Raw genomic sequence first — 21,432 nt, 5'->3', positions numbered from 1 at the left:
TCTGATTGAGATATAGTAATGGGAACTGGATTTAATTTCCCACCTGAAAAAAGAAAACTAATAAATGAACAATAAAATCTATGAAGCAATGGTTTCTAAGACACTGGGACATCCATAACTTAGGATGGTAATTCCTGAAACATGAGAAACAAACAAGGTGGACACTATGATTGGGCATCCTTAGAGTCTGAGCAGAGTTTCAAGGTCATGGTGCAGGGATAAAGGACTCTAGGCAGAGCCCAGTGGAATACGGTAGATGAGGAGATAGAGCTCTGAGGTTTGGGTCCAAATATCTATAGTTTACCGGACAGAGTACTAGAAGTGAGACAGCTATGCAGAGAGAGATCTGGAGATCTGCAGAAGGAACTGCCAACGATTTCATCTGAGTGCTGAGTGAGGAAACTACCAGAGCTGAGAAATAAAAAAAGAGAGAGAAAAAGAAAAATGGAAAAGAGAGAGCATCTGTGAGCTGCGGGTCAACTTGAAGCAGCCTAATACATAAGAAATTGTAATCCCTGAAGGAGCAGCAGCAGAGAAATATTTGAGGAGAAAGTAGCTGAAATTTTTTCTAATTTAATGAAAACCATTAACTTACAGATGCTACAAGCTTATCAATACCCAAGGCCAACAAACACAAAAGAAATATACCAAGACACAGCATAATTGCTCAAAAACAGTGATAAAGATAAAATCTTTAAAGCAGCCAGAGAAAAAGACACATTATTAGGGAGGAACAGAGATAAGGATAATAGCAAATTTTTCAATGGAAATAATGTAAGTAAGAAGATAATTGAACAATATACTTAAAGCAGATTCATTAAAATCTGTCAACCTATATAATTCCAAACCAAATAGGAAAAAGAAAATCTCTCAAAAACTGGAAGAAAAATAAAGACTTACTTAAAACTACAAAAACTGAAAAATTAATTCCCATATATTCACATTCTAAAAACAGTGAAGGAAGTTGTTCAATCAGAAGAAAAAATGATACCAGATGGAAGAGAATAAAGGAATAAAAATGTTGCAAATGTCAGTTCAATGGGATTATTTTCTTATAATTTAACTATCTTTAAGAGACCACTGACTGCTGTTTCTGGGGTCCCCAGAAAACACCCTCAGGTTTGATGATTTGTTACAAGTACTCCCAGGACTCAAAAAGCCGCTACACTTTTGGTTACAGTTATTTAGAGAAAAATGATAGTTTAAAATCTACCAAGGGAGATGGGGCGCCTGGGTGGCTCAGTGGGTTGAGCCGCTGCCTTCGGCTCAGGTCATGATCTCAGGGTCCTGGGATCGAGTCCCACATCCGGCTCTCTGCTTAGCAGGGAACCTGCTCCCTCCTCTCTCCCTCTGCCTGCCTCTCTGCCTACTTGTGATCTCTCTCTGTCAAATAAATAAAATCTTTAAAAAAAAAAAAAAATCTACCAAGGGAGAAAGGCACATGGAAGAAGTCCAGGAAAAACCAGGCACAAACTTCCAGGTGTCCTCTCTCAGAAAACTTCTACAGATAGGCTTAATTCTCCCGACAATGTGTGTCAACATTTGTGAAATATTCTCCATCAGGAAAGCTCATCTGAGCCATGGTGTCCAGGGTTTTAACTGGTGGTCAGTCCTGTGGTCACTGAACCACCACTTTTTGCTAGTCAGACACACTGTGCTGTTTCAGACCTCTGCACATATATGAACTTCAGGTAGGTTTATCAATAGAAGATGAAAATATTTCAATCAAGCTCAGTTTTTAAGCCAGCAATCTTTTCAAGAAATATACATTTTCGAAATTCAAACAACCCAACCAAGTGCTCTGCCTGTCATTTAGTTCCAAAAGGAGGCAACAATAGCAGATGGGGTTAACCTTTGGAAAGTTACATGGGCTCCTGCTCAGATTCTTCCAAAGAATCTCACGGTTTGGGCAGACCGTGGTCTGGATTTATTAATTGCCGGATTTCTTAACTGGCCTCTCTTAGTCATGTGGGTCACTATCTGATACTATCGTGGTATCACCAATATAGTGTATTTTCACATTCAGAATCTGTTAAATCCAATACTCTTCTACTCATATAAGCACAGTAGGTAAATTCAAAAAACCCTGTGAATACAATAAATGCAAAGTGGGATCATTCCTACACGAAAGCAAACTGTTGTTGGCTCATTTCCAAGATGGAGATGGAGGGAAAAAATTATTTGCAAATTCCATCCTGAATACCATTCTCCTTTAGACCAATGTATATTATGCAATGTTAAAATCATATCAAGGGGGGCACCTGGGTGGCTCAGTGGGTTGGGCCGCTGCCTTTGGTTCAGGTCATGATCTCGGGGTCCTGGGATCGAGTCCCGCGTGGGGAAATCTCCGCTCAGCGGGGAGCCTGCTTCCTCCTCTCTCTCTCTCTGCCTGCCTCTTTGCCTACTTGTGATCTCTCTGTCAAATAAATGGATAAAATCTTAAAAAAAAAATCATATCAAGGACTCCTGATGCTATATGTGGTACTATTAAAGCCTTGAGAATCTACTGTTGGTCTCCATGAACTACTTATGTCACAGGTCGCTCATAGGCTACTATACCTATGTTGATATCAACACTCCAAACTTCTAACATGCCATTAATTAAAGAGGTATTTTCATTTCCTAGAGCTGTTATAAAAAAAAAACCAGTAACACAAACTGGATTGCTGAAACATTTTGGGGGGTCTTACTGTTCTGAAGGCTTGAGGTCTAAAATTAAGATGTTGAATCTGAGGTTTGTTCAAGCCTTTAGATGAAGCTCCCAATTTGCAGGGCAAATAGATGGCAAAGAAATATACTGAGCTGTATCAGGAGTATGCAGTCAGCAACATTTAGACTGTGGTGAAGTCTGTAAGTTAGTGTTTTGGATTAATTAACATAAAATATAAAAACACAAGTATGGATGGAAAGAGTTATACATTGAATTTTTTTAAAACATATGTCTTAAAATTAAAAAAAAAAAGATTAAAAATGTCACTGGTGAATACAGAAGTTTTGGCATATTCTCTGATTTTCCCCACTGTTTAAAATGATAGTAAATGAAAAAGTAAAATAGACTACAAAAATAATAGAGTATCATAGGACTAAGGGCTATCCATCACTACTGCTGAAATAATATTCTGGAGAAGCAGTGCCAGCTAAGTACTTTAGTCACCCAAAATAGCATATCAGAAATGTGCTTTTTAAGTCAGTTATGCTGATAAATACATTTTTGAGATAGAGAATTCTAAAAATTGATAACATTGCTAAGAATCCCCAGTTTCTAATTATTGCCAACTTAAGCCTGAAGAAATTTAGCTATTTAATGCTAATGAATTATTTTCTTGTCAAGTATGATGTAACAGGCAAATTTGGGCTCCTGAACCATTCCATCTGTCTGCTGTTCTATTTTTATGCCCTATTTTTATGCCTTAGTTGCCTGATCTGGTTATCTTACACCCTCAGCCTTTCCAACAGCAGCAAAGCCACATAACTGGGATTTAAAAATGATGTGACTTTCAATTCCAACACCAGGGTAAGAAACTTAACCTCAAAACCAGGTGATATAGTCATGTGTTATGTTCTTTCATTAGCTCATCAAGAAATTAAGTAAGTGTGAAAAGGATAATGCTTTGGAAAGAAAAAGATACGTCATTTCTTAAAATGAGAAATTAAAAAAAAAAAATCTTTCCAAGTGATACTAATGTCACTGCAGTAACTGAGGTTCTTCCTTCAGAATCAAGTCACTCTCCATTCCAAAGAGCTCTCTTTCAAGAAATGGACCGCTGGATCCACCTTGGTTACACTTTGCATCTGACTGTCCTCTATCAATGCTCAGCTAGAATAAACCTCTCTATAATGTCAGCATTAAGTTGGCTATAACTGATATCATGGGTTTTATGCTTTTCATCTTTGACTGATACTTTAGAAGAGTCACATTCTTGTTTTACACAGCCTGTGCCCTATTCTTGGGAATAAGAAATTTCAGGGTGAACTTCATTAAATTTGATATTCTAAAGTTATCTGTTTCTTTTGACAGTGATGAACAATGAAAAAAATAAAAACTTCAAGTTCATAAATGACATTGAACCTAAGATTTGGAGAGTTGCAAAGACATGTTTTGATTTAAAAATTGAGAACATATCAGATGAGAGAAAATGAGAATATACACATGCCAAAATGTCATTTTCATAAAATACCTGTTTGAAAGATATTTCATTTAAGCAGGAGATTAAGTAAGCCTATAAAGAAATAACTAGGGCTACTTTAAAAACACTCAAGATTTTTCTTTGTGTGATTTTGCATTGTAATTCCAAAGGTCATTATCATTCCTGTGCCAGAAACACTAGGTGTTTGTGATATAGATGGAAAATAGATTAATAAAATGAACCATCAAGGGGCGCCTGGGTGGCTCAGTGGGTAAAAACCTCTGCCTTCAGCTCAGGTCATGATCTCAGGGTCCTCGGATCCAGCCCCGCATCAGCCTCTCTGCTCAGTGGGGAGCCTGCTTCTTCCTCTCTCTCGCTCTTTCTCTCCCTCTCTCTTGGCCTGCCTCTCCACCTACTTGTGATCTCTGTCTGTCAAATAAATAAATAAAAAGGAAAAAAATAAAAAGAAAACCATAAAAAATATCACATGTTAATCATATATGATCATATCATATATGCTAAAGTATTTATCATATATATGATTAGCATCATATGATGATGATTATATATAAAACCCATTCAGGTTTTATCAACCTTCTTCTACCTCCTCCAAGGCTCAGGTGGCCGAAAACCTACTTTAAGAGATATGTCTAAGCATGCAACTGTGGGACTCAGAAACTGATTAGATGAAGACATTCAGGAATGAAAACAAGGACTGTCTGAAGGAAGTTGAGGCTCTAATGGAATGCAAGCAAATCATCAAGCAGAAAGCAATGTCAGGTCATATAGGCATTTTGGCAGCATTTAATGGTAGAAATGTAGGCAGGCTCCTGCCATAAACAGCAAATTCCTGTACCCTTGAGTAGATGGTAGAGTCTTAGCCTTGATTTAGGACAGGGTTTGTCAGATGAGGTCTGGAAGTTTGGGGTAAGGAATGAATCAGAGCTAATGAACAGACTTTTGGCAAAATAAAAATAAAATCAACATTTCTCAGTAGACTACTAAGTGTTTACACACTTTCAAATGTATTAAAAAAATCACAACATGAGAGGTTGAGATAACTATCCAAGGCCACTTAGACAGCAAACCAGCTTCCATAACAAAGGCTGATTCCAAAGACTGATTTTCACCACACAAGATTTTCTCTCAATGGAGCCTCTTTGGAAGAATGGACAGGAACTTAGAAGCGATAGGGAACTGCTTTGTGCAGGTTTCAACCCTATCAGTAGTTACCCTCTCCCCTATCCGCTAGGAATGCCTGGGAGCACTCTCCTGGGCCCTGATGAGCTTCCCACAGATATCTCCCCTTTCCAAACCGAAGTTAAAACTGTACCAACCTTTGTAGTTCTTATGATGCAAGATGCTTTTCAGCAACAACCATCAAGGACCTTAAAAAAATAAAGACCTGGAACTCACACAGCCACCTGTGGCTATACAGTGAGGTCATGGATGGAGAGATGCAGGGTGCATGTGACAGCAAGCACCTGTGTGTCCCGGGGTCAGGGGTGGGGGACTAGAGTTTCATGGCCTTACTCTTTAAATGTGAAACATAAGAGCAGGAATTTAAAGTGTGGGAAGAAAAAAAGTAAGTGGCCCAAATGGGTTATCAAAAATCAACCAAGATTTCTAAAACAGGGGAGCCTCAGTGCAAGAAGTTGATTGGTTCTTTATCTAGTCAAGTGGCTGGGCAATGTGTTTATTCAAGTCAGCCATCTTTAAAATGGATGTCTCTATGAAATGGATGTCCAGGCAATCAAAGCTTCGGTCAGGCACTTACATCACAAAGAGAGAAAAACAAACAAACAAACAAACAAACAAAACAAAACCTATCAGGGCTTTACTCTACAGGAATCTGTAACTTGTCTCTATAATCACTAGTAGAAGCAGCAAATCAGTCTAGAGAACAGCCCAGTATTAGTAATTGTGTTCACCAGATCACGACTGTGGTTTTTTTTTTTTTTTTTAATTTTTTATTTTTTTAACGACTGTGGTTTTTAATCTTATTTTCCACCAGAAAGTATTATTGTTTCTTCTATATGCCTTTTGTACATGCTTTTTCCCACAAGATGGTTAACTGACTGAGCCAGGAGTTCCTATATATTTTAAATATAAAGCAAATTGGGCAAAGTATAATAAAATAAGCAAACATTTTGTTCATATCCTGTTGTAGAAAGAAAGGAGATGCTTCTCAAAGTCAATCACAGTCAGGTGGTGTCAATGTATAGTAGCACAGAAGAGTCTTTAGGGCAAATATAGAAAATAGCTATTCAAGGATATCATTTTTTAAGGAATGTAGTGTGGATTGTATGAAAGCTAAGGATTTTCTCTACATCTATGTCCCGAGCCCCTAGGCATTCATGTCAATTCTCCCAACGTTGCAAAATTTTCATCACTAAACATGTGTCCTGCTATCCTTTCCTATTTTCATATTTTCCCCTCTGGAAAACTAAAATGCTTTAAGATTCAAAGACCAATTTCATTGTTTTTAAGAAGAGCTGAAGGATTTTAAAAGTCATGCTCAGAATTAAAATTTGGACATATATAGCCTTCATTTTGTTTATTCCTGGTTATCACCCAGATTGTTGAGGCATTCTGACAGGCATTCCTAATTTTCTTTTGATACTTATGTGGAAAAACACACTAAATAATCTTTTAATCCTTCCCAATTTTAACTAGAACCCCCTATTCAAGGGATGAGGAAAAAAAATAAATATGTATATAGTATCTAGATAATCATCTCAGGGTCTCTTTCATTTGTTTTGGCAAAACTAATAACTTACAGGACATACTTTCTTAGAATGGTAGTATTCTTTAGCTTTTCAACTGAGGTTTAAGCTCAGTTGTACTTAACTGCTCTACTAAATTCCCTGAAGAGTCTCAAGGAAGCATTTGATGCTGTATTTGATTTGTAGCCAAGCCATTCAGCAAAATTCTGTTCCAACATCCTCTAAGAACATGTAAGTAAAGTAAAGTAAATGTCTTTTAAGCTTATTATCAACAAAAGTGTCCTCATCTAATGCATTAGCAACAATAATAAAAACAAAGCACACTCAGATCAAAGGCACAGAGCCACAGGCCTTCTCTGGAAGCTCTTTTCGTAAATCAATTCATGATGTCTTTACTATGGAGTATCCAATTAACTGTAAATAAAACTCCAGACATGCTTAAAAATTGTCTCTTTCCCCAAGAAATGATGGTTAGAAATAGTTTCCTGATAGCAATCATTGCTGGCTTTTACTCTTTAGGACAAAAGGCCTGACCATGGTTAAAAGGTTTAATTTTTATGTTTCAGTGGTCACGAAGTCAAAAACATGGATTTATCTGCCATGGCAAAGATAGCTATAAATTGTAGTACTGGTGACGGCAATTTTTCCTCTGATACCTCAGGCCTAATGTAACTTTATTGCTACTTCTAGGAGGGACTTAGAGGCAATTTCCATTTTACAGTCTCTGTGAGTTCAACTCACAATCCCAAACAGCAGTCATTGCAGATTGGTGCATAATTTAAAGAAAGAAACATTAACATATGGATTGTATTATCCAGGCCGGCACTTGCCTCCCTGTCCTGGCTGCTTAATCTTCTGCCAGCACTAGCCAATCAATATGTCTGGACTGTCAGGGTCAGATTGACAAGGTGCTTGCTATGCCAATTTCTATATTGCATTCACTATTACCTTCACATAGGGATTTCACATTTCCCTGGTGGGGGTAGTCTCAGTATCAAAATGCAGCTGACACAAATGGTTTGCAAATAAACCATTTTGTAAATGAGAAGTCACTAATTAGAGATCCCTCTAACAGAGTGGGTGCACACATGGCATAATAGCCACTTTTCCCAGAAAATACCAAAGTTTTAAGAGTTTATAAGAATTGTTTCTGGGGGCACCTAGGTGGCTCAGTGGGTTAAAGCCTCTGCCTTTGGTTCAGGTCATGATCCCAGGGTCCTGGGATGGAACTCGCATCAGGCTCTCTACTCAGCAGGGGGCCTGCTTCCCTCTCTCTCTCTCTGCCTGCCTCTCAGTCTACTTGTGATTTCTCTCTGTCAAATAAATAAATAAAAATTTAAAAAAAAATAATTGTTTCTGGATACCAGATTAATAATAGAGCTAGCGTATCTTGGCCATATCTTAAAGAACAATGTGTCCTTTATGTAAAGCGCTTTATAAATTTATGTTTATAAATTCATTTGTTAGAGAATGAAGGTACAGAACTATTATGTTTTCACTTCGAGTTGGATATGTGACAATATCAGCAGAGTAAATACCCAGCTGAAAGGGTCTGAGTAGAACAAACACTTAAAGTTGTTAAGATAGTATTACTATTACTAGGAAAATCTCATCCATTCTCTTAAAGCAGGTATTTGAAGGCATCAAATCATCTCAAAATAGAAAGAATGTGTAATATATGCTCATATTACATAAAATTGTGCCAAAGCTTAGAATATAAAGTGACTTATTCAACATTACACTAAGAATTTAACCAGTCATGTCATGGATGCTGGTAAATATCAGAACAGGGACCAGAACCCAGAAACGGGTGTGATGATAATTAATGTCCCATAAATGACTGGGACTAAAGGAGTATCTATTATTTTAAATATAAAGTTGAAGTTGCAAAAAAATTTCCACTTACAGGTTAGCCTAGTTAATTATTCTCCTTTGGTTCTAGCCATTGCTTATGTCAGATAAAAGATTTCTTAAAACATAGATCTCTATAAAAAATGATCTAAGATAGTTAACTTACCAGTTATCCTAAACTTGTTTCCCATCTTTATTGATGTTGCATTCGAACCAAATATAAAGATGCAAAGCATACAATTTACTCAACCATTCATTTACTTCATTTTCCCTGACATTTGGTATAAATGACATTTATAAATGTATTATATGTGATCTGCTTCTGTAATTCAATATTTGTGTCATGTATAGTGTTAAAAGCAGATGACAAACAGATGTGCAAACATATGAATCGTGAGAAAATATTGAGAAAAAACATGTTTATAAAATTCAAAATCAAAAGCTTTAATTAAAAGTTCAACAGATGCCCCAATCTGTTCACACAGTTTTGTTCTTTTTACTTCTTTTGGAAATTTTCAAAATGTTAAATTACTTTTAATCTCGGTGAAATTTTTATTTTTTGGCAGATGCAAATTTTATGTGTAGGTATAATTTTACATAATGCATTTGGATACTTTACTTCACTCCCACTTTCAAATGTCTCATTTTATTAGTTTTTTAAAATCTCCAAAGGTTTCAATTTGCCTTTCTAATTTCTGTTGTCTCGCATCCACATGTATTACCCAGTAGACAGAACTGTGTGTCTCATTAAGGAGCTACTCAGTAAGTGCCTCTGGAATCTGCTCTGAATTCTCCCCTTACACACCTTATGCTTCTGTGCCTTTGCATAGTAACTCATTTCTTTGTCCCACAGTCTAGAATGTTTTCTAAGAATTTTAGCACTCCAGATGCTAGAGCCGGATTGCTTGGGTACAAACCCCAGCTCCATGGCGACATCTTGTGACCTTGGGTAAATCTTTAAATTCCCCTTTGCCACAGACTCTTCACTTAAAAGCTGGTTCTAATGCCTGTAGCTTGCACCTACATCATTCAATTGTAGAGACAATTAAGTGAGCTATCAAATGTCATTTGTTGAGTCAATCCTCCATACTGGTGGTTATTCTAATTCTTATGACTCTGTTGTTTACCTTTCATAAACCTCATCAATTTTATTTTTTATTATTATTATTTTTTAGATTTTATTTATTTATTTGACAGAGAGAGATCACAAGTAGATGGAGAGGCAGGTAGAGAGAGAGAGAGAGGGAAGCAGGCTCCCTGCTGAGCAGAGAGCCCGATGCGGGACTCGATCCCAGGATCCTGAGATCATGACCTGAGCCGAAGGCAGTGGCTTAACCCACTGAGCCACCCAGGCGCCCCTACCTCATCAATTTTAAAATGTGGGTTTTATCTCCTTTATTCAATTTCTCATCACCAAACTAAACTGTGTATTTCTTCTTTTGAGCTTTAGAATTTGATTTTCCATTTACTCATTTAACATTTATGTAATGTCTAAAGTGTACTAACTCTTCTGCTGGACAGTTGTATAGAAATTAATTAGTTTTCTAGTTTTTTAATCTTATTTAAATTCAATTAATTGACATATAGTGTATCCTCAGTTTCAGATGTAGAGTTCAATAATTCAACAGTTGTATTTAACACCCAGTATCCATTATATCACGTGTTCTCCTTAATGTCCATCACCCAGTTACCCCATCTCCCCCCACTCCCCTCCCCTCCAGCAACACTGTTTGTTTCCTATAGTTAAGAGTCTTTTATGGTTTGTCTCCCTCTCTGCTTTTGTCTTATTTTTCCCTCCTTCCCCCTATGATCCTCTGTTTTGTTTCTTAAGTTTTCTGTTTTAAAGGACTCACAATCTGTATGGAATAGGGAAATAAAATGATCAAATGAAGTCAAATTTAGTGGAGACTAAATTGAGAAAGAATAAGGAAGTATCAAGGTAGGTAAGTTCAAACAGTTTAACAGGTCACTAATGGGAATATTTTAAGTGTAGATTTTTTAAAATCAAAGGTCACCTTATTAGCCAAGTGCCTGTTACCTATAGTTTAAAAGTCAAAGTGTCAAACATTTGGTATTTAGTATTTTATTAGTAACATATTACATTTTCCATTGTTGAAAGTATTTCTATTTTTATTTTCAGAAACATCTTTATAGTTATAATTTTATAAGCATCAAAAAATTTTTTTTCTTTTACTTTTTTTTAAGAGAGAAAGGGAGCAGACTGAGGGGGTGGTGGGAAGGGGCAGAGAGGGAATCATAAGCAGGCTCCATGCCCAACATGAAGCCTGACTTGGGGCTCAACTCAGGATTCTGAGATCATGACCTGAGCTAAAATCAGGAGTTGGATGCTTAATCAACTGAATCATCTAGGTGCCCCAAAGATAACTTTATTTAGACAATTTGTAACAGGTATTTCTAGGTATAAAGCTCTGTAAGAGTCTCATATTTTTCACATCTATGTCTAAAATACTTAGAATTATTTTTACAATACAGGTTTTTAACAATATTTGTAATCTTTTCCTACCATTTTATCAACACTGAAAGTTAATACTTAAAAGCTATTTTTCAATTAAAAAAACCAAAATGACGAGCTGTTTTTCTGAAGAGATAAAATTAATAAACTTTCAGCAAGACTCATCAAGAAAAAGAGAGAGGACCCAAATAAAATAAAAAATGAAAGAGAAGTAACACCAATACCACAGAATACAATGGATTATATGAGGCTACTATGAAAAATTATATACCAATGAACTGGACACCTAAAAAGACACAGATAAATTCCTAGAAACATACAATCATCCAAAACAGAATCTAGAATAGAAAAATCTGAATGGTTCAATTACTAGTAACAAAATTATATCAGTAATCAAAAGCTCCCAAAAAATAAAAGTCCAGTACTAAATGGATTCACCGGTGAGTTCTCAACTAAATATTTAAAGGGGGAGTCAATACCTATTCTCCTAAAACTATTCTAAAAAAAATAGAGGGAAAGTTTCCAAATACATTCTATGAGGCATCACCCTCATACCAGATAAAGACACTACAAAAAAATGAATAAATAAAACTTCAGGCTAATATTCTTGATGAATATATTTGCAAGAGTCCTCAACAAAATATTAGCAAACCATATTCAACAATACATTAGAATGATCATTTACTACCATCAAGTGAAATTTATTCCAGGAATGCAAGGTGGTTCAACAGCCACAAATCAATGTGATACAATACAGTAACAAAATGAAGTATAAAAATCATATGATTTCAACAGTTGCAGAAAAAGCATTTGACAAAATTGAACATCTATTCATAAAAACTCTAAAAAGTAGGTTTAGAGGGAATATACCTCAACATAAAGGCCATATGCGAAAAACTCATAGCTAACACCATATTTAGTAGTGAAAAATGGAGAACTTTTCCTTAAAGATCAGGAACAACACAAGAATGTCCACCCTTACCACTTTTATTCAACACAGTATAGCAGTTCTAGCCATAGCAACCAGACAAGAAAAAGAAATCAAAGGCATCCGAATTCATAAGGAAGTAACTGTCACTATTTGCAAATGACATACTATACACAGAAAACCCTAAAGACCCCACCAAAAGAAACATGGTTTTTAAATTTAGTAAATTTGTAGGATAAAAAATTAATGTATAGAAATCTTTTGCCCTTCTACACACTAATAAGAAAGTAGCAACAAGAGAAAGAAAACAACTGCATTTATAATTGTACCAAAAACACAATATACCTAGGAATAAACTTAACCAAGAAGGTGAAGGACCTATACTCTAAAAACCAAAAAATAGTGATGAAAGAGATTGAAGATGGCACAAATGGGGAAAAAAATCATGTTCATGAATTGGAATTAATAGTTGAAATGTCCATACTAGCCAAAGAAATCTACAGATTCAATTCCTATCAAAATACCAACAATATTTTTCACAGAGCTGGAACAAATAATCCTAAAATTGGTATGGAACCACAGAAGACCCCGAACAGCCAAAGGAATCTTAGGAAAAAAAAAAAAAAAGCTGGAGAACTCACAATTCTAGATTCCAGATAAACAGGAGAAAAACAAATTTTGTATATACAGAAGTTCCATAAAAATATGAGACAAAAGCAGTCAGGCAATTGTGGCTTACATACCATCCTGAGCTAAAAAGAAGGGGATAGGAGTCTGGAACTTCAAAGGGGAGGGAAACAATTCATAGGAAGATGAAAAGAACAAATGTTTGGTCAAAAAGTGTTTGCCATGTCACACAAGTATTTCTGATATAAGAAGTTATCTCTGGTAGTAGCTCTCTACCTGGTACAGAACACCCCTTGCCCCCACCCATACACACCATACATACAGCTAACTTCTTTTAGGCAGTTAAAGGAGATGGAAAAGCTTTTCCCAAGTATGCCTGGTCTTAACTACCTTCAGCCTCAAAACTAACCATATGCCAAAGTGGCACATTTGAATGGTGTATTCATTTCCTCCCATTACATGCTTTCTAAAGTATACTGTTCTACCTACACCTCTCTTTTATAGCACTGAATTGATTTTGGTTTATCATCTAATCTGAAAATTAGCATTTTGTTCAACCAGTGAATTAAGCCCATTGACACATATTAAACTGAAAGACATCTTCCATATTATTTTCATTCCACTATATTTATATTTTAAATAACACTACATAGATATTTTTAGTCAACATTGGTTTTCCTGTCACTTCTTACTCAAGTCCCTAAAACTCTAATTCTTGTGATAGTTTCTATTATTTCCCTCATATGAACAATGATAAAGTTAGGCCGGCTCTTCCTGTCCTCTACTGTGACTTCAGTTTGAAATTATTAAATTTGCATTTTCTTACTCAATAAACTTCTAATTTCATCACTTAATTTGCTATCCATATATGATATTATTTGACTCTAGCTATTAAGATAGACAGAATTTCCTCACTTTTAATATTTTCCCTTTTTGCCACAATATTTGAGGTTACATAATTTGATTTATCAGCTTACATTATAAACATTATACTGCTTCCCAGGATTTTTATTTAGTCTTTCCCCCACTAGAAAGAAAATTGTATCTGATGCTTATTGGTTTTCTTTTTGAAAACATTTTCCCAGTATTTCTTGGGTTTGCTGAAGTTTGTCCCCTAGGTAGGTATCCCTCTAGAAGAATTCACAAAAACATTTTTTAAATGTTTGCATATTTAAAATTGTTTAACTGCTACTATTATACTTCCCAAAATGCTTTGTGTGTAAACCCTTGAAACATAGTTTAGTTTCTTGTAAATCTAGGGTATTTCAGTAATTGTGTTTTGAGGATGTCTGTCAGCCTAATTTTTTCATCATTATACCTTTATAACTGACATCTTTGCTATAATTCCTAAAAGTACTTTTTCTTTTTCATTTATCCACTGTAAATTTAAAGGGGTAATATCCCTTCTTTCACCATTCTTGGTCAAATTTACTTGAGGAATAGGTAGAATTTCAATGTGAAGTTTCAAACATTTAATCAGGGAAACTTTGCTAAATTATAATTTTAAATATTTCTTTTTTCTATGTTATTGGCTTTAGTGTTCTTAATCAAGGACATTAGTGAAACATATGGCTGATTTCCCTTCCCTGATTTCAACAGTTTATAATATTCTTTTCTTAACATATAGTTATGACTATTTTCTTTTACTTGCTTCTCTCATTCCTGTCCTCCAAATCATTTGCTATGTTCATTTGTGTCTACTCCCTTTGTGTCCATCGCAGTTTTATCTCTTTTCTAGCAGTTTTAATTTTTTATATTCTTGAGTTCAGCCCACTCATGTTTTACTTCTTTCTAGTGCAATCTTTCCTATATGCTCAAGCATTTCTAAAATTTTTTTCTCTTACTCTATACAGACATTTTCTTCATCTGTCCCCAGGTAAAAATTTGGAGGTAAATATTTTTTAACTGCCATTTGCCAATTCTGTTCCTTTTTACTTTTTATCATATGGTATGCACCTATAATCTTGGTGTTAATAACCTTTGAGTTTGTTGCATATTCTTGGATAAGCTAATTGCTGGAGTCCTTTGTTGGGGAATTATACTAGTCATTACTCAGAGGAGCTAGAATTTCACTACGCTGATTTTAGGGTTTTGTATTTTCCACCCAAGGAAGAGAGACTATTGAAAGTGGATTTCTTCAAACTCTTCTGGTTTTCCCAAAAATGTAGTTTTCTAGGTGATTCTTTGTTTAGTTCTGTCTTCTCTCCTTCCAGGATTAAATTAGCCAGGTGAGTCTTTCTCACTATACTGTATGCTCCCTCTTTACTATTAAAAATAAGGAATTGAGGTTTTATCCAACAATAATACCTCTCAACTCCAACAATATCCCTTGAAGATTCTTTCTGAAACATGCAATGCAGACATCCTTTCTTTGTTTCCATCCTTCTTTTAGTTTTTAAACTAAATTTATATGTTGAAGACCTACAGCAAGTACCTTGGAATATGAATATATTTGGAGATAGGCTTTTTAAAGAAGTGATTAAGTTAAAACGAGGCCATTGGGGGGGCTATAATCCAATCTGATTGGTGTCCTTATAGGCAGAAGAAATTCAGACAGAAACCAAGACAGTAGGGATGTGCACACACAGAGCACCATCTGTAAGCAAAAGAGAGAAACTTCCGATGAAACCACCTGTGATCTCAGTCATCTAGCTTCCAGAATTGTGAAAAAATAAAACTTCTTTTTAAGCTACCCAGTATGTAGTACTTTATTATAGCAACCCTAGCAAACTAATACATTTAGTCATGTTTCTAAGTTAATAATTCTAAAAACAATAAAATAAAATAGAATGAAAATCAAGGTGTATTCAAACTATTGATTGTATGTTGGCTATAAACACAGCCGTCCTCTTTGGTCTATAGCCATCACAAGTAAAAATGTCAGTTCATTTTTTAAAAAGAAGGTACATTTATAAATATAAAAATTAGTTAATAACCACTTAGAGTTTAATTGTGAAATGGTAAGCTGCTACTATGTATGACTAAGTAGAAAGTATTTCTGATTTTAAAAATATTTTTTCCCAATATACCTCTGAGGGTTCTATACTCTCATTTTCTTTTTTTTTTTAAATTTTATTTATCTATTTGAGATAGAGTGAGAGAGGAAGAGAGAGAGCATGCAAGCAGGGGGAGCAGCAGGCAGAGGGAGAAGCAGGCTCTCCTCTGAGCAGGGACCCCGATGTGGGGCTCAATCCCAGGACCTGGGATCATGACCTGAGCTGAAAGCAGACACTTAACTGACTGAGCCACCCAGGCACCCCTATACTCTCATTTTCAAAGCCAACTCATGAGCAGTTTACCCAGATGCTTCTACATGGAAAATTCAATTATTTTTCACTGTCCTAAGACGAATGCTACAGGCTTGAGGTCAGGGAAGTCACTTTGTTCAACCTGAACTCTGAACTTCCCGCTCATGTCAGGAACCATAAAGCATAAGAGGAGCACAAAAAGAGTATTCTGGATCAGGGTCTCTGCAATCTTACTATTGACTCCCTGGAGAGATGAAGGAAATGGATATTATCTCCCCTATTCTTCTAGCTCAATGCAAACTACATTTGTGGAGCCATTAGCATCCCTAGGACTCTTGACAATGATGGTGAGCCCTGCAGTGTGTCAACAACTGTGCCTAGGAACAGGTATCACTTCAGTCAATGAAAATTTGTATGAAGAATATCTGTGGCTGTGGAGATAAATCAAGCAACCAAGAAACATAAAAAATATGAAAGGATGATGGCAAGCTACAAGCAGATTAGCACATATTTATTCAGCAGACAAAGGGACAGAGCTTAGACTTGGCAGGCCTTTTCTATAGAAAACCTCATGGGCTCTTCCCTCCAGCTATTCCCTAAATGAAAGAGAAGAACAGGGTTTTCTGAGAATGGTGGTCAGTCTTTAAAACCTCATTTTTTAAATACAAACCATCTCCCCTTTTTCCTTTATGATTAACTTTGTGGGGAGGGGGGTGCGGCAGGTAAAAAATTGTATTTTGCAGTTGTCTTTAAAGCCACAAAGACACTATGTTCTTCATCTAGAAACATTAGTACAGATAACTATATTTTTCTAGAAAATGATTATATATAGACCCTCTCAAGGAAAAATGCACATCACTATATGGTTTCAGATGAGTTGCTGGGAAAACATACCTGGACTGGTTCCTAAAACACACCCTAAGACCACCTTGCATCTTTGGGTTCAAAGTATAGATTATTGCCATCAGTATGTGTTCCTGCATTCTTACATATTTGAAAATACACATATAGATGGGTTTGTAACTTCATATTCTGTTGGTTCATTAGCAGGTTGAGCAGGCTGTGGTCTTTTTTCAAGTCCTTCCAGGAACAGAGATACATCATCATCAACATTATCATAATCATAGATTGCAAACTCAAGTCTTTACCAACAGTTCCAATGGAGACTTTCTTTGTAGTTAGGTACTATTCTGCAGGAAGTGTTTCTCGTAAGACATGTAGACCATGTTTAATCAGTTCATTCAAATTGCACTCCATAAACCCAGACATATGTCTCTCCAAGTAAGTATGAGATGATTGAGAGCAGGCTGCCATGGACATGGCTCTACAGTCAAAATAGTTGGCAGATGGACAGGTTTGGAAAATGTGAGGGCCCGTATCATCATAACCAGCAATAAGCAGTCCAACACCATATGGTCTCCAGCCATATCATTGTGTTGGTGTTTGGGTCTTACTTCCAATTAGAGATACAAGATGAGACCCAGGAACATGTCTGTCAAATACAAACCCAGAATCCAAACACTTCTGGCACATAAAATTACATAACAGTCCGGCATCAGAAGTAAGTCCCACAGTTGAGATACCAATATGGTTGTTAACATGGAGAATTATTTTCTGATGAGCTGTAAGCTCTGACTGTGCTCTCTTCAGTGCAACCAACATTGCATGGGTTTTTGATTTCAGACCAACCACAGCCGAACCTTGCTTGACAGCTTCCATTGCATACTCAATCTGATGAATCCTGCCCTGAGGGCTCCAAACTGTGACATTGTTGTCACAGTTTGTTGTGAGACACGGTTCTGGATTGGGTCCAGCTGCAGCCTCCTGCAGAGGTGTGAATTCAGGAGGGTCCTGTGATGAACTTTTTTTTTTTTTTTAAGATTTTATTTATTTATTTGACAGACGGAGATCACAAGTAGGCAGAGAAAGGCAGAGAGAGAGGAGGAAGCAGGCTCCCTGCTGAGCAGAGAGCCCAATGCAGAGCTCGATTCCAGGATCCCGGGATCATGACCTGAGCCGAAGGCAGAGACTTTAACCCACTGAGCCACCCAGGTGCCCCCATGATGAACTTTTCATAAGAATAAACATATAGGGAAAATTATCCTATTCTGCTGTTGATAGTGTGGACTAATTTCTTGGGGGAATTGCTATTGTAAGGAATTATATGCAATAATTCATCTGCTAATAAAAATTCACAACACAAACAAGTGTATCTATTATAGGGGTGACTGGGTGACTCAGTCAATTAAGTATCTGCCTTTGGCTCAGGTTCTGATCTCAGGGTCCTGAGATCGAGGCCCGCATCAGGCTCCCTGCTCAGCGGGGAGCCTACTTCTCCCACTCCCTCTGCCTGCCACTCCCCCTGCTTGTGTTCACTCTCTCTCTGTCAAATAAACAATTAAAATCTTAAAGAATATCTGTTATAATAGCTGTTAGTGAAAAATATCATTAATGTGTGAATTGTGAGGCTCATTGATTTTTCCACATCAACAATCAGATCATTCCTCATTTATTTAAAAATTCTGTCAGTTACAGTAGTTCTCTTTCTTAATGAGTCTATTTCCCTGCTGTCTCATTAGGAGAGCGCAGAATGTAGAAAATAAAGTTTCTTGTGTTTTTGTGTTTATTTGTTTTTGTATTTCCACATCTTCTAAAATTCCTTAACAGAAGCCTGAATAAAGGTGTCCTCAACATCCATCTTCCTCACTTTTCCATCCATACCCATTACAAACATCTGTACATACATATCCCACAAACACATGTCCCTTATGGCTACATACAGCTCAGATCTTTCCAGACCTTACTTCAATAAATATGCAGCTAATAAGAGCTTGATCTAATCTGCCTTATTCAAATTGGAAAATATATTTTAAAATCCATGTAAGAAACCTATTTTAATAGAAATATAGAAATATCAAACCAGAAGGAAAAAAAGAATAAAAATATGCTGAACTTATATAAATATATTTATCATTAAAATATTCAGCATTAAAATGTCCATTCTTCTCAATGTGACCTATAGATTCAAGGTAATCATAATACCAGTATGTTTTTCAATATAAATAGACAAAGTAACTTTAAATTCATGCAAAGGACCTAAAATAAAAGAGGAACAAAGCTGGGCATCAAGTATACAGGAAATTTACAGTAATCTAAATAGTGTAATACCACAATAAAATAAACAGATGGAACAGGAATGTATTCACACATATATGGTTGGTTTACTTTTTAAGAAAGTGTCAGAGCAACTTGATGGAGAAATGAAACTTTTTAAACAAATGATGCTAGAAAACTTGAATATCCATTTGGGAAAACAAAAACAGGAAATAATTCACATGCCCATCTCATATCATCTATCAAAAATTAGTGTGATGTGATCATTGACTTAAATGTAAAAGCTAGGTATATAAAGCTTCTAGGAGAGGACACAAGAAAATAGAGTCATGAATCAGAAACAAATAAGGATTTTCTTTGAAATAACCCAAAAGCAACAATTGATAGGTTAAACTATATAAATATTAAATCCTTTCTGTTATCAAAATACACTATTAAAAAAATAATGAGGCAAGGTATTAACAGAGGGGAAAATATAACATATATATCTGTTGAAGAACTCTTATCATATACATAATGGAACTTTCCCAATTCAACAGTTAAATGACAAAAAAAAAAATCAATAAGGAAATGATCAAAAGACTTGAACATGCATTTTCCAAACTAAGAAAAGGGAAGTAACAATAATCACATAAACATGAATCAAATCAGGAAAATGTAAATTAAAACAATAATGAGGTAGCACTACTCAAACACCAGAAGGGTGAGAGGATGATGGACATCAAAAGTTGGTAAGGATAAGACACAAATGTAACTGTCCTATATTGCTGGTGGGGGGGCACTTTCTAACAAAAATAACCTGACAACATATTACTTTGAAAGTACTGTCCTACATGTTCATCTAAGAGAAACAGATGTCCACAAAAAGACTGATTATGGAAGTTCATAACAACTTTACCCATAATATTATAATATTCTTAAACTTAGTATTACACAAGTGTCCACCCACAGCAGAATGGATAGCTAATTGTGCTGTATTCATACAATGGAATATTAATTGTAAAAATTAGCAAATCACTGATCCATAAAACAAAATGGATGATTATCAAAGGCTTTATGATGTGTGAAATAGCTAGGAACAAAAGAGAACATAATGTACATTTTCATTCAGAGGAATTTCTAGAATAGATAAAAATAATCTGTGCAGAAAGTTTTTAAAAATGGTCACCTCTGAGGAGATATTTGTCAAGAACAAGAAACAAGAGAATAATAAGAGGGGATGAAATATTCTATATCTGAATAGGAGTTATTCAGATCCAGTTATGAAAAATATGAAATTAAACACTGGAGATATGTATTTTAAAGTACTTACATTTTATATCAAAGAAAATCTGCAAGCAAACATCAAATTCTAATTAGTAAGGCATGATTTTCAGTTTTGTTATGAATTCTAAAACACTTCCTGTATTTTTTGAGGTTAAGCAGATATAGTAGAAAATGGGAGCTAGATATATCACTACTCACAAAGAGAATTACACATAAAGAAAACCAGAGAGCCAGATTGTACCATGTGCTCCATGAGCCATGAGTTACAACTGGTGGTATTTACAATAGGTTCACAAGAAAAAATGACTATATATGTGTATGATGTATTTTTTTAATAATTTATTTTCAGAAAAACAGTATTCATTATTTTTTCACCACACCCAGTGCTCCATGCAATCTGTGCCCTCCATAATACCCACGACCTGGTACCCCAACCTCCCACCCCCCCCCACCACCACTTCAAACCCCTCAGATTGTTTTTCAGAGTCCATAGTCTCTCATGGTTCACCTCCCCTTCCAATTTCCCCCAACTCCCTTCTCCTAACTTCCCATGTCCATCATGCTATTTGTTATGTTCCACAAATAAGTGAAACCATATGATAACTGACTCTCTCTGTTTGACTGATTTCACTCAGCATAATCTCTTCCAGTCCCGTCCATGTTGCTACAAAAGTTGGGTATTCGTCCTTTCTGATGGAGGCATAATACTCCATAGTGTATATGGACCACATCTTCCTTATCCATTCGTCCTTTGAAGGGCATCTTGGTTCTTTCCATAGTTTGGCAACCGTGGGCATTGCTACTATAAACATTGGGGTACAGATGGCCCTTCTTTTCACAACATCTGTATCTTTGAAGTAAATACCCAGGAGTGCAATTGCAGGGTCATAGGGAAGTTCTATTTTTAATTTCTTGAGGAATATCCACACTGTTCTCCAAAGACACTGCACCAACTTGCATTCCCACCAACAGTGGAAGAGGGTTCCCCTTTCTTCACATCCTCTCCAACACATGTTGTTTCCTGTTTTGTTAATTTTGGCCATTCTAACTGGTGTAAGGTGATATCTCAATG

At 35.9% G+C, this 21,432-nt stretch overlaps 1 pseudogene; it reads right to left on the bottom strand.

The window, feature by feature from the left end:
• Positions 1-16,965: 16,965 nt before the first annotated feature.
• LOC132016265 (proteasome subunit alpha type-1-like) overlaps positions 16,966-21,432 on the bottom strand; it is a 136,115-nt pseudogene continuing 131,648 nt past the window's right edge.

The sequence above is a fragment of the Mustela nigripes genome, chromosome 4 (assembly GCF_022355385.1).
Source record: "Mustela nigripes isolate SB6536 chromosome 4, MUSNIG.SB6536, whole genome shotgun sequence".
In the NCBI taxonomy this organism is placed as follows: Eukaryota; Metazoa; Chordata; class Mammalia; order Carnivora; family Mustelidae; genus Mustela; species Mustela nigripes.
Note: the sequence above shows the minus strand (reverse complement) of the source record. Positions and strands in the feature narration are given on the sequence as shown.